A 13,918-nucleotide genomic window follows, 5' to 3' on the forward strand; every position below is an offset into this window, starting at 1 on the left:
TTTTTTTTTGTCGGTCCCGCCGTTCTCCTCGGGGGGGGTGGTTTGTTTTTGTTTTTTTTTTTTTCTCCCGAAAATCATTTCTGGGACCCCCCCCCCCCCCCCCCCCCCCCCCTCTCCAGCTGCTGATTTCTCTCAGAGAAACATAACCAGAGACAAGAATCAACTTTAAGCTCGGGATTTGGATTTATGATTTATGGAAACTCAATTGGAGCTTGTGGAATGGAACAACTTTGTAAATGGGTGAAAGTGCTAATCCATAGAAAAGAATCCAGAATTATATTTATTTATTTATTATGCAAATGAGCGGTGGAAGTTCTCTCTTGCTCTTAGGTTTTCAGCTGAACAAACAAAGAAAAAAACAAAAAAAATATTCGTTTAGTTCAGCTTAGTTTATCCAATTTCTGGGGGCACCCCATTGCAGCCCCCACCCATTGGTCTACATTATTTTTGCCATGTAATGGCTTCTAAGTAATGCCTCCAACTCCGCATGGAGCTCCGGTTCTGGTGCTGATTCTGTTTCTGTATCTGGCCACCGGAAGCGCGAGAATAACACACAACAAAAAAACACATACAGAAAGACAGAGAGCGAGCGAGACAGTGCGGCAGGGAAGCAAAGAGAGACAGACAGACAGACAGACAGAGGAGACAGAAAAACAAAAGACGCGCAGCAATAAATCCAAAGAGCGCGAAGAAAGTGAGAACAGTTATGTAGTGTAACTGATGCCGTTAGTTGTGGAGGGAGCAGCAGACTCTGATTTAGATCGAGAACCAAAATCCCCACACACAACCGCCGCCGCCGCTGAGCAAAAGAACAAAGGAATGATGGACAGAGCGGACGGAGCGGATAGAGCGGATAGAGCGGACAGCGCCGGACAGACCGAAAGACAAAGAAAATACCAAAGAAATCTCTTGGAGATCTGTGTGTTTTTGTTTTTTTTTTTTGTTTTTGGGGTGCTAGCGAAAAACTTTCTTTCCCAAAAGGAAATGCAGGAAAACGTTGCTGATAACGGGTCGTCGCCGGGCAGGCAGCTCTCTGAATTTTCCGCCAACGGGCACGGCATCGAGCACAGGCTTCTGCTCAGGATCGCAGCAAAGAGAAAGAGAGAGAGAGAGAGAGAGCAGCTCATCTCGGACATCTTTGGACGGGCTCTGGCTCTGGGTCTGGGTCTGGGTCTAAGCTCTGTTAAACGCTTTCCTCGCTGGCTGAGAAAAATAGTTTTCGATTTTCGTTATGGTTTCCGTTTCTCTGTGCCCCAAAGGCAGCAAGTGGATGCGAGGAAACATTGTGGCTGGGGCAGATAGGTTTTGCCAAAGATTCCGCTGAGTTCCATACAGAAATGCACTCCACATTCCAGGGCTTCTCGGTGAAAATATATCAGGTAAGGAGCACCCATACACCCACACATTCATAATTTGTATCCTCCTCCCTTTACTGGGTATCAATCATCCTGTACTGTAGCAGCCATCGAAAAATTCCGCTAAAACTTTGCTGTTCTGTGCTGTTTCCCAGCTTCTACTCGTACAACTTCGTTGGCTTCCCTTCTACTACCAACTGCTCGATTGATGGCTGACGGGCTCACGTCATCGGCTCACGTTTTTTTGCATGATTTGACTGGGATGCCCGTTAAGTGCACTTTTCCCAAACATCCATCCCGTTTCACCCACCAGAATGGGTAGAGTAATGGGCACACAGAGATGGAAGACATGGGAAGAGTCTGAGAAGGAGTCTGAGGAGAAGATGGTCAGAGTCTATCGAAAGAAAGTGATTTCTGCTAATTTTCTCGGGCAAAACCATGGGACACAACCACGGACTCTGACTCGATTGGTTCAGTGAAAGCCGCCACAAGGGCTTCACGATTCAGCGATGGATGGCCCAGGGCCACTCAATGTTCTAGAGCTTCGACTCTGGCCTGACTGCGGCTCTGCTCCATTTGGAGTGTACCCCAAGTCGGCTGCACACGCATGAGCAGCAACACAATAATTTGTCGAGCCTCTAAGCATTTCATTAATGGAAATGATGCCAACGAATTGCATAGAACGGAGAATAGTGTGGAGTGTAGCTGTAGGGGGAGTATCTGCAGCCCCAGCCAAGCGTGTGGTTAGCCAGGGGTTAGGACTGCCTCCGCCAAGTGGGCCTCCACCGAAGTTGCTTTGCTTAGTGACATAGACAATGACAGTTATGTGCATTCCAATGAGAGCTGCGGGAGTTGCGGTTTCGGCTTACGAGTGCATGCCACAGAGACATTATTTATGTTGCTGCAGGAATCGGAATCACGGGCATTACGTAAACAGCGAAGTTGTGGGAGGAGGGACAAACAGTTGCTGCCCGTTGAAACTCGTTGGGATCTGCCACTAATGACAATAGAACTCAACACTCTGTGGCACTCTGTGCCTCGTGTAGCATGAAGATGTCAGCGAAGATGGCGTAGGAGTTGCCTCTGCTGTCACACACCACAAGTGTTTATTAACTGTTAGACTTAACTAACTTAGTCGGAGCAATGAACACTTGAAGATGATTTCATCCAACTCCAGCTTCAGCTTCAGCTCCATCTTCATCTTCATCTCGATCTGCACTTGAATCAATTTTCCGAGTCAACGAAGGCTGAAGGAAAACCTTTTAGCAGAACCATCTATGGGCTGCTCTAGTTCTAATTTTAATTTTAATTCTAGTTCTGTTTCTGTTTCTGTCTCTATTTCTAATTCTATTTCTGGTTCTCTGCGCTGTGAGTCATCAATCATGTCATGAAGTTTCTATTAGTGCCAAAAGCGTAGCTCTGTTCACTGCAATTTGTCCATATTTGCTGCAGCCAAAAGGCGTTGACAGTCCGAGAACACAGTTCCAGACTCTTCCCGTCCCCGTTCCCATTTCCGATCCCAGTATGCCATCCCAACTCCAACACTCTCATTCCAATCTGAATCTCTCTTGTAACTAAATATGGCAAAAACACCAATTGGTGTCGTCAGCTTTGCCATTCTTCAGCGCATAGCATAGCCTTTTGTATCGACACCGTTGTGGGGCATAGGGATAGGAATAGGGATAGGGAGGAGCTGCAGGGCAGTTCTACTCTTCGTACCCATGCATTGTTCGTTGTGACCTAAATTTATAGAATAGATGGGGGGGGACGGACCCTTGATGCAGACTGAAAGCAAAGCAGCGGAGGAGACCATGTGGTGCTGCTAATACTCGTATGAGCCATATGACATTCAGACTTTGCTGCTAACATGGCTGAGAAGAGAAAGAGATGGAGATGGGCAATTTGCCAGCAAACATTTTGGATCTGAAATGGGTACAAATTGGGAGTCTGTCTATGATGTTCCATGTGCACTTGCAATGCGATGATCTAAGACAAGCTGCAAGTACAGGACATAGCTTTGATTTCTGATTGCCACAAAAGTATCTATAAACGAGGAGAAACGTTGTGAGACGCGTCGTAAGCCACGATTGTGATTTTCTTTCTTTCTTTAAGTTCGTTAGAAGCGCAGAAGTTTTCCTTTGTAATTTTCATAGTTTTGTACAATAATTGTATAATACTAATAATAATATTAATCTCCATTAAGTCTCTCTCTATCAAGTAGTTTACCTCTTTCTCTGCTATAACTAAAGGGCTCATCCATGGAAAATCTGTGCTGTGCTGGGAGCTGCTTGTAATAGCCGCCGTTGATTGGGCCACGAATGGGGGCTGGCTTGTGTGGCAGTGGCATGTTGCATGTGCTAGGTGCATGTGGCAGCGATGGTGACGGTGACGGTGGCGGTGGCGGTGGCGGTGGCAGATGCTAATGCACTCCACTTTGACTGCCATTCGGCTAACTGTTGCAGGCGAAATAGCCTCAGAACTGGGTCATCATCGTCATCATAGCTGCTGTGGGATGGATGGAGGGGCAGGGGAGCCTGAACATCTCATGGCAGCCTGCCCTCCTACTCCTCCACCACCCGTTTGGGTGTCACATTTTCATTGCCTCGCTGACGGAATTGGCACAAATATGAGCAGCAGGGCCCAGAACGCTTTCGCGTTTGCCGTTTTACAGACTTGTCCCCCAAGCACTGCCATGCATCCCATCCCTCTCCCCATCGCTCTCTTTAGTTGTACGTACTAGTGAAGCCATCTCTCGATCTTATTATGCGCGCTCGCATTATAACGGTCCGCCATTACCATTCACCGCTAGCAACGCGAGCAGCTCAAGCAGTGCCGTGCCGTGCCCGCTGCTAATGTGGTTCGGCTCGTTCGTGGCTCCGGCTCCCTGGCGCCCGCACCCCACCCCAGCACAACCCCCGATCCAGCTGCTGCCAGCACGTAATTAGTCATTTTCCTGTACTCTAGCACCTCCCGCACCATTGTTGTCAGCCACTGTCTATGTGTCTATCTGTCTATCTGTCTATCTGACTCTGACTCTAACTCTGACTCCGGCTGCGGATTGTCTTAGTGTCGTTGTTCTCGTTTTAATATTATGTGTATTATTATTATCTCGTTGCTTGGCTTTTTTTCCGCGCACTCTACCCTTGCAGCAGTTACACACACTTTGGCCAAACGTTTGCCGTACACCTGCGAGAGCAGAAAAGCGAAAGAGGGAACTGAAGAGAAAGAGCACTGAAGAGGGACCTGAATTAATATTCATCGTTTGGCATTATATCTTGCATAGGGGTACGCGTGGCTTAATGTTTCCAAAATGTAAGCTAAATAACAGTGTAAAGTGCAGTTTTTACTTCAGGGCATATAATATTCGGTTTTCTTCGAGTTGTCTTTCATGCTTTCCTGTTGCCATCTCATCTAATGCTGGCACCCTTCGAAACAGCCACCTCTGGCAGAGGCAGAGACAGAAGCAGAGGCAGCGGCAGAGGCAGCGGCAGCGGCAGCATCTTCTCTGCTGCGGAAACCGCAACGAAAACAGTTGTTCGTCTCTTCTACCTGGTGTACGCTCTTCTCTTCCCCGCTCTCCTTCTCCTCCTGTCCCACGAATTGGCTCAATTGCAGTCTTCGAGCGTGACAGAAATGGAGCAAAACTACACGGGACAAAATGAGACCTTGGTGGAAATGGGGGTGGAGTTGGGCTCAGATTCGGATTCAGAGTTGGAAGTGGAAATGGAAATGGAAGTGGAGGCGTGACGAGACAAGGCGGATCAAGCCGGGCCGGGCTCTTTCAGAATCTGCTTCTAGCTCTGACATTTGCCGTTGCCCATTTCGACCACTTGATGAAATCATTTAAAATATTTAGCCTTATGTAAGCCGGAGCCAAAGACATTGCCAGTGACTGACAGGACACCAAAAGGAGTCTGTTGTAAGGCGCTCCACAGATTGATCGTCGAATCAGTTGGACAGATGATTGTGTTCGAATATTCCAGTTTTGTTTGACTGTGACAATGCTCTAAGCATGAGGAACAACACTGGCAATATCTGGGTAACACTTTTCTGAGCATTGTTGGAGCGTTTGATTGTTACATCTGCTGCAAAGATGCGGAGACAGGCGAGTGATGGGAAGCTAACCTTCAACAACAGCAGTAATCCTTGGGGACTTCCTAGTCTTCCGCCAACTGGGATAAGCCAAAAAAAAACCATCGCTGCAAAACAGCCTAAAAAGGAACAGAAAAGGGCTGGCGATCAGAATGATCAGTGATTGACATTCAAAATATTGCAGATTGAATGACTGTTCCATGACACTGCCAACTGCAACTGCACTTTTGCATTGCATTCCTTTGTTTTGGCCAACTGGCAACCAGTTTCTGTGTGTCTCTGTATCATCTGCGTATTACAATCGAAGAGAGAGACATCCTCCTCAAAGTCAACTTGGATCGACGCAAACCGAAAACGAAACCGGAACCAGAACCAGAGTCAAGACCAGAGGCAAAAGCAGTAAGATTTAGTACAAAATGTGGCTTTGTGCATCTGTGGATCGGGCAGCAACCTGACTTGCTTTAGTTTAACCCCTCTTCACGTGGCCAGAAGGTTTGATGAACTCTTTGATAATTTGCATTGGCATCGGCATCGACATTGGCATCGCTGAAATGAAATAAATTGAAATGCCAGACGGACTCTGGCCTGTGGCCAGTGAGAGTCAGTCAGGGAAATCATCATTTTGCACACTCCAGTGACGCCGAGACATGGACATTGTCGACTTGCGGTTCCATCTGCAATAGATCGAAGCGATCGCGGGGCAGGCAGTTCTCATCTAACTAAATTCTGAAACTCAGATTCAGATTCCGATTGGGATTACATTACTCTCGTGTCTGCTCATTTGTCGCTTGGCTGATTATGCCCCAACCTGCGTTTTGCAATCAAAGCATGGGCTTGGGCATGGGCATCTGGGGATCAATCAGCTTAGCTAAGCTCCACTCTGGTCTCTAGTCTCTCGTCTCTCGTCTCTCGTCACTCGTCTCTTGTAGTGCCTAGTTAATGTCTGCATTTTGTGTGCAGTCATTGGCGGGGCCGTGTCCTGCCCTAAGGCCCCAGTCTTCGCACTCAAATGGGCTGCTCCCCATGCCCCGATGCGGGCGAGGGTCCGCACCCAACCTGTGTGTCTGCCCCTGCCCCGCATCTACCCCGCCCAATGCTGAAACTCTTTTGTTGGCAGCAGTCTTCTGCGGGCTGGGAAATCTATAAAACAGAATCTCATCATTCTGCTACCCATTTTGGGGCTGTGCCATCGGTTGTGTTTCGTTCGCTGCCAGCCGCATCACAGAACGAGGAACTTGCTTTGCTTTGGGTATCTGAGAGTCCAGTCGGTAGTCTCTGGTATCAGCGATCATCCCACATCTGGGGCTCTCCTGCTGGCTACGTGGCTGCCTGACAGATTTCCATCAGCAAGTTCATCAATTTCTAAAATTGAAAAACCCCAAGGAGGAGGCAAAGCTTACAGATGGAGGAGACTGATGAAGATAGCCAGAAATGGCGAGAGAATTTCCAAACTGGCTAAGACCCAGGCCAACAGATATAATTTCTGACTTAATGAAGCATAAAATGGCTGCCAGAGAAGCGCAGAGGGACCAGCGACCAGAGACGAGACTCAGAGTCAAAGTCAAAGTCAAAGCCAATGTCTAGGCAAATTTTTAGTTTTTTTTTGTTGTTTTTGGTTTGATTGTGAAAGTCTGAAAACCGCAGAGACCTGGGCAGAGACCCAAGTTGGACATTCACTGTTTTCTGCGATAAATTTATTCCCATGATTCAAACCCTATTAGGGTTAGAGGAGGAGAGATAGAGGATAGACCTAACCCCGATCCTGATCTAAGTGTGGATCCTGCAGTCCAACCTTGAACTGCCAAGTCCTCGCTGCAGTCCTTCAACGACAGTTCAAAAAGTGCACAAATTGCATGTCTGTCGACAAGTGATTTGATTGATTCTGATTTTGTTTTGCACCAACTCCAGAGCAGAGTCAGCAGTCAGTTTTCACATTTTCATTTGGAATGCATCTGGTTGGGGCAGACAGGCAGACAGGCAGAGAACTTTGCCACCATTAAAGCTAATCAATTTCAACCACAGGCCGTCCATCAAAATTTGTAACAAGCACCGCGGGGCGTTTGCACAAACACACAGCAACGAGGAGAGTGAGAAAGGAGGAGACCAGCATCCCAGTAGGGATCTTCAGACTGGTGCTGGTGTTGGGCCCTGTACAAACAATGCCGAGAGTGGAGTGCAATGTTCTGGCTGTGATCTCCATTTGACATGGCCTGATGCTCGAAATGATTAACATGTTGCACTCCTTCTGGTAGCTGCTCAAAGGAGAACGAGCGAGCCATTCAAGAGTGATCTTTGGACTAGAGAGTCATTCGCTTGAAGTGGCAACTGGAAGTGGTATTTCCCCTGGCAGAACTTTAGTTGTTCTCTTAGTTATAATTGTAACACAACATGCCCAAGGAATGTACAGACAGCAAGTAGAGAAAGAGAGGAAGCTGGAAGCTGGAAGCTGGAAGCTGCGGCTACTGCGCAGATCAGCTCAGGGTGCCCAGCTCTTATCCGTTTGGTTGGTCAGGCAGGTTTCTTCGCATTCACGTTGAGATGATATGTAGCCACTGAGGCAGGTTGCGCGCGCCAAGCAGTAACCATGATGGGAGATAAAGATGCGCTTCTTGCCCGAGAGGCAAATATGATGATAGAACCACAAAATGGGAGTACACTTTTCCTCTTTACCTGTCGCAGAAAAGCAAAGAAAAGTTGACCAAAAGTTGAGTCAAAGTTGAGGTCCAACTTACTCCTTCCAGCCACTGCCATGCAGCCGCTCATCAATAGCCAGAGTATCGGAATTATGCCCATAATTTTGACTGGACTCGAACGTTCTGCCAGTTCCAATGCTAATGTTCGCACAGCACTCTGGGCATATAGCTTCGAGGCCAGTCAGTGGATTTGTCACACTTAATTTGGCCAACGGGCCAACTGGCTGGCTTGAAGGGAAAGGAAGCTGCTGCTCGGCTGAGGATACTCCAGAAGACGGACAGATGTGTCAACGCTGCTGATGGTTCCCCAGGCTCATTATGGCCCCGAGGCCACTGTCTTTTGACCAGCACGAATATTCAATTAAGCCAAATTACAAACTTTAAGGCAGGAAAGTGATTCGGCCTCCAACTGCAATTTGCACACTCATCCGCTGCGGTGACTGCGCTGCTCTGAGGACTGAGGATCTAAAGCTGAAGGTTGAAATTAGCATGACCCCTGGGGCTGATGAGCCTGATGGTGTGATGGGTCAGATGGTGCTGATGATGAAGGCTAATGGAGGCTATGCCCAGTACCGTATTGCCCACATCCTGAACTCCGCCTGAACACGGGGGAAAAGTCAAGTCCAATAAATGGCACTAACAAGATCTTCGCTGGAGGGTGCAGTGGATAGAATCCTAAACAATGACAAGAGAGAGAGAGAGAGAGAGAGAGAAGAGAATGAGAATGAGAAATGTGAATGAGATTATGATTAAGTGCTCCACGTTCCACGTTCCACGTTCCGCATTGAGTTTTTCCAGAGCTCACAAATGAAAGTTACCTTGACGAATGACCCATTTAGCCACAATACCAAAAACACACACAAATAAAGATGTAGATGTAGAAGCCCCCGACGAATGGAAAAAGGTCAAAGATAAATACAGAGGCACGAGTGCAAAGACCCAAAACAATTTACTCTACGCGAGGCGCTCTCTCTCTCCCTCCCTCTCTCTCTCTCTCTCTTAGTTCTATTTCAAATTAAATTATATTTCTACTCTTGTGTGTTTACTCAAGTCTCCCTCTTCCCCCCCAGCCACACTGAGCGTTCTAGAGCGGCTGCCAATTATGTCTTTATGGCCATAAGTAGAACCGAAAACCAAACGAAAACCAAACCAAAAGCGATCTTAAAGCCCAACCGAACCAGACCGAATCGAAGCCAAAAGCTTGAGGGCTTGTACGTTCCCCGTACGTATAATTGCATCGAGGCACTCACTGATTGGTCTATCGAGCGATCGCTTAATCGGAGATCGGCTAGATCTGGGCCCATTGGGTTGCAGGGGCTTTCCATTCCACTTTCCATACTCGCCGACTGACTCGTGGGGCTCTTTTTTTTGGCCATTTGTAATTATAGAAATTAAAGGGAATTTAGAAAATTTAGCAGTTCTAATGGTCTACAAATTGTGAATGCCAAAGACTGGCAGACTGCGATTGACTGGGGAGAATGCGCCCCCGAGTTCCATTTATGGCAATTGCTTTAAGATTATGCCAAATCGGCAATATGCTCGTAGCAATCACCTTAAATTATTTATCCCCTGGGGGCAGCTTCTGTTGAAAATGAAAACGCAGATAAGAAAACGTTGCCGATTCGGAATGTGAATCAGTTTTTGTGGCGGGTGGATGCCAAATGATGAGAAATTTTCCCCAAACTGCTGTGGGAGAAAGTCAGCTGTGTGGTTCAGAATTTTTAGGGAATTTTCGGGCACTTTACCAGCACTCATTTTGCAGTGCTAGAAGGCGATTATCTGGGGTGGATTATTATTTCTGCAACTAATTACCCGCCTAATAATCGTACAAGCAATATTTATTTTCAAGCCTACACTCTTCATGGCGCCGCTCAGACCCTACCTGAGCACCTGCATAACAAATGGACTGCATATAAATAATCATCAGCTGGAAAAAGTTATTGAACATTGAAAGCACCTCTGACCCCCAGCGATGATCAGCGCACAGGCAGCCCTAAGGCACACACACACACACACTAACACATGGCAATGATACTTACAAATGAGCAGCGCACAGCTGGATCAGAGTCATGTTATCCATGGATTTAGGGAGAACCGTTACCTTGACCATACTTGGCCACTGGCCACTGGCCGGACAGCAAACGCAAAAAAAGTTCCATCCAATTGACGAATTGAAAGAATCAAGCATCAAAACGAACCGAAACGAAACGAGCGGAAAGGAACGGAACGGAACGGAACGCAGCCAAAGTACTTGTTGACTTGTAAACCTAACTGGATTCTGGGACTCGCAGTGATCATGGAACTTGCGGCCCGTGGGCCATGGGAAAATGCAAATGACTGCCAATTGTTGGCCACAAGACACAAGACAAGCCACATTAGCATACAACACGATCATCAGTGGCAGTCCGAGTACCCCGTAACAGTCCCAGTCCGAGTACATTCCCCATAATTGTTCTGATCAACGTCCGCACATGTTAGTCCCGATCCCACGTCCATCGTTAACGGTTAACGTCGCGGACAAGGAAAGCGAAAGGAAAATCCTTGGGCAGGGCAGGGCAGGGCATGCGTTGCTCTTTTTTCTAGATCATGGCTCATATTCTGATGGATTCATTGACCCGGTAACCTCTTCGCAAAATAATGCTCGGTGCTATTGTCTTAGCTGTCCGCTTCTGGGTCATCAACAGAGCCACGTCTGGCTGCTGCTCGCACTTGGAACATACCCGATGAACTATCAAAATATTTGGCGTCATTAAGATCGGTGATTATATTTTGCTGTATTCCATGCCGCTCGGGAGAATACCAGTTCCCCTGGTTCGTGGTTCGCACTTAAATAGATGAGCAAAGCTTCATTTGGCCTGATGATGATTACTCTGCGCCGCTCCGCACTACCCCGTCCTCTCAACTCCGATCTGTTGCGATTGGCTCTGCTCCTCGTTGGTACCGCTAATGGGCTCTAATGTACCGTTAGTTGCAGAGCGCTAAAATCTTAATAAGTTTGCCAATTCGCCCAGGCCCTGGGCCAGGTTATCGCCATGTCCGTTGCCAGTTCAAATCTGATCAATGTAAATTCGAGTGGTGACACAAAAGGTAGATCCGATTGGAAGATACATAGATATTCGGGGCATCAGATGTGAGATTCCTCTCTCTCTCTCTCTCGCCTTGTGCAGTGTGCGCTCTCTGGCGGAGGAGAACGTTGGAGTGCGTAATGTAGAGAAGAAAGAAAGGGAAGTTTATGTGTGTGAGCTGCATTGATATTGGCAGCCATGCAAACGGCTGCCGCCCTGTTGCTCCCAATCAATATTACGGTCATGCTGCCATCCGTGATGTGATGCCTCCTATATAAACTATCTTAGTTGGATGTGGATGAGCTTTAACATTATTGATCATTATCAATAGCCGAGCCAATAACCGTTAGACGATTATGTAATTGACACGCCACGTCGTGTAAAATCGGATCAGGTAAAATGTTTGTTCAGTGCTGCCGCAGAATTTGATCAGAATTTTTTGTGGTTCGTCATCGGTCGATTTATCGGTCGAAAATATGCAGCCAAGCTCCAATCGTAGATACCTATGATTGCGCTATGACGCTAAATTTCGATGGTGATATAGCGCATGCGCGCAGGGATCGATTTTACAAATGTATAAGTCATGTAGCTATCTGCGTTACACCGTAGTTGCCACCATGCAGCAAAATATGTTGCAAATTAATGGCACAGTGGCGCCTCGTAGCTTTTCGAAAGCTGTGCAACATTTCGTTTGTTTACAACATGGGCCAGCAACATTTGCGCGGAACGAACAACATTCTCCAGCAATATAAGCAATGAATGAGCAACATTTTTGGTCTTCTTTTTCTTCTAGTATCGGCAAACGAAAAACATTCAGGAAACTAATGCAATGCATGAAAAGAAACAATAATTTAGCAATAATTGAGGGAAATAGGCTGGGCCTTGAGAATAAAACCGTTTGACAAGCAGCAAGTGTGCAAAGTCTGCCACATCATTTTATCAGTTTACAAATTTCGCTACATCTGTCATCACTTCTGACCTCACAGCAATACTTACGACCTTCTGACTGGGTCTCCTCCGCCAGATGGCGTACACTGCACGACTAGATCTCCTCCGCCAGATGGCGCACACTGCCCAAGCGCTGGTAATTAATTTCTTCATTCTTGCCATAATAATTATCCGGTAGACATGATCATTATCTTCGATGCTGCCTTCATCGACCAATAAACCGATATAGCCTAAGCCTATAGCCTAAGTATATTTTCAAATGTAAATAGTCGCAAGCAAAAAAGTGTATTACCATTTCGATGAATTTACGATATGGCTACTAAAAGAAATAATTATTGAAGTTTTCGAGCGGCATTCTTTTATTGATTTTCTTAGAGGGTATGTAAGGCTTCATTCGACTCGTTTAGCTCACTCTTTTCAATGTTTCTCTTCTTTCCTTAGTTTGTGTGTTTATTGTTTCACCGGCTGACAAGCGTAACCAAAAAAGTTTCTGGCAAATTGCATCATAAGCGCGACGCGGCGCGGCCCGGCCCCAGCTCCAGCCCCCAGTCTTTGCCAATCCACACTCACATTCACATTCACACTGTCGCTGGCCGACACTCTCACTTAATGACGAGACTATCATCCAGGCTAGTCGGACTCCGATTTCGACCGACTGCTTCTTCGACAAAGTCTCCGTCTTGGACGTGTGTGCCCAGTCATTGGAACGTTGCTGGTGGCTCGTGCTGATCCACGGGTGTGGACTGCAACTTGGCGGGGGTTCTGCAAAGGAAAAAACATTCCCCTATACGAGTTCCGCCCATGTTCATAGTACATATGCACATACATACATATGTATTTGGCATGTCTGAGGTCGTTTGTTCATCTATTGGTATTGCAACACGCCGACTGATTGCCGACTGCTGGCCGCAAAAGCGTTTTACGATTTTCCATGACTCCTAATGAGTGAAACGCCTTCCTGCATCTGACTTCTGACTGGACCAAACAGTTTTGCCATTTAAAGTTGATGGGAACCCCGGACTCGATCAAGTATTTCATGTTCAAGTCGCGACTCAAGTTTCAAGTACAGTTACGCACTGAAGCCAGGTAAATAAACGTAATTCAATTGGGGGAAATATCAACTTTTCGTCTAAGACTGTGGAGGGGTACAAGGCTGCTTCGGGCATGGCTTTTGTTGTCTTGTTTGATTGAAAGTTGCCTAAGATTCAATTAAGAATCAATCTTAGAATCGATTATAGGTTCCATTGAATCTAAGAGATTCCAGGTTGAGGTTCCATTAACATCTTTCTAGAATAAAGATCAAAGCTACCATCACGCAAACACCCCAGCACATGTCTCCGTCCACTGATTCCAAAGAGGGTTTTCAAGGGATGTGTGGACCAGACCATAAGCACGCCGCAGTGACAGATCAGTGGGACAGTAGGAGGGTACCTGAATCGATGACTTTCCACTGGACAGTACGAGTATTTGAATGGTGTGTGAATGGTGTTTGAATTATTGCGACATTTTTTTGCGCCAGGTGCTGTTGCTGTTTGAAGTTGCCTTTGCTTTTGGTTTTTGCTTTCGGCTTTTGCTGGTGTTATTATTGTGGTTATTGTTTGGGCCATACATTAAAGCGAGTTCTGCTAGTTGGCATATGTACAACATACGATGGTTGGACTGGTCAGCTAACTGATCAGGTCACTCCACTCCACTCCACACGACTCGACTCGACTCGGCCAGTCCAATCCAACCCAAAAACCTCAGCCTCGGCACTCGCACTGCC

Source organism: Drosophila guanche, unplaced genomic scaffold, assembly GCF_900245975.1.
Source record: "Drosophila guanche unplaced genomic scaffold, DGUA_6, whole genome shotgun sequence".
NCBI lineage: Eukaryota > Metazoa > Arthropoda > Insecta > Diptera > Drosophilidae > Drosophila > Drosophila guanche.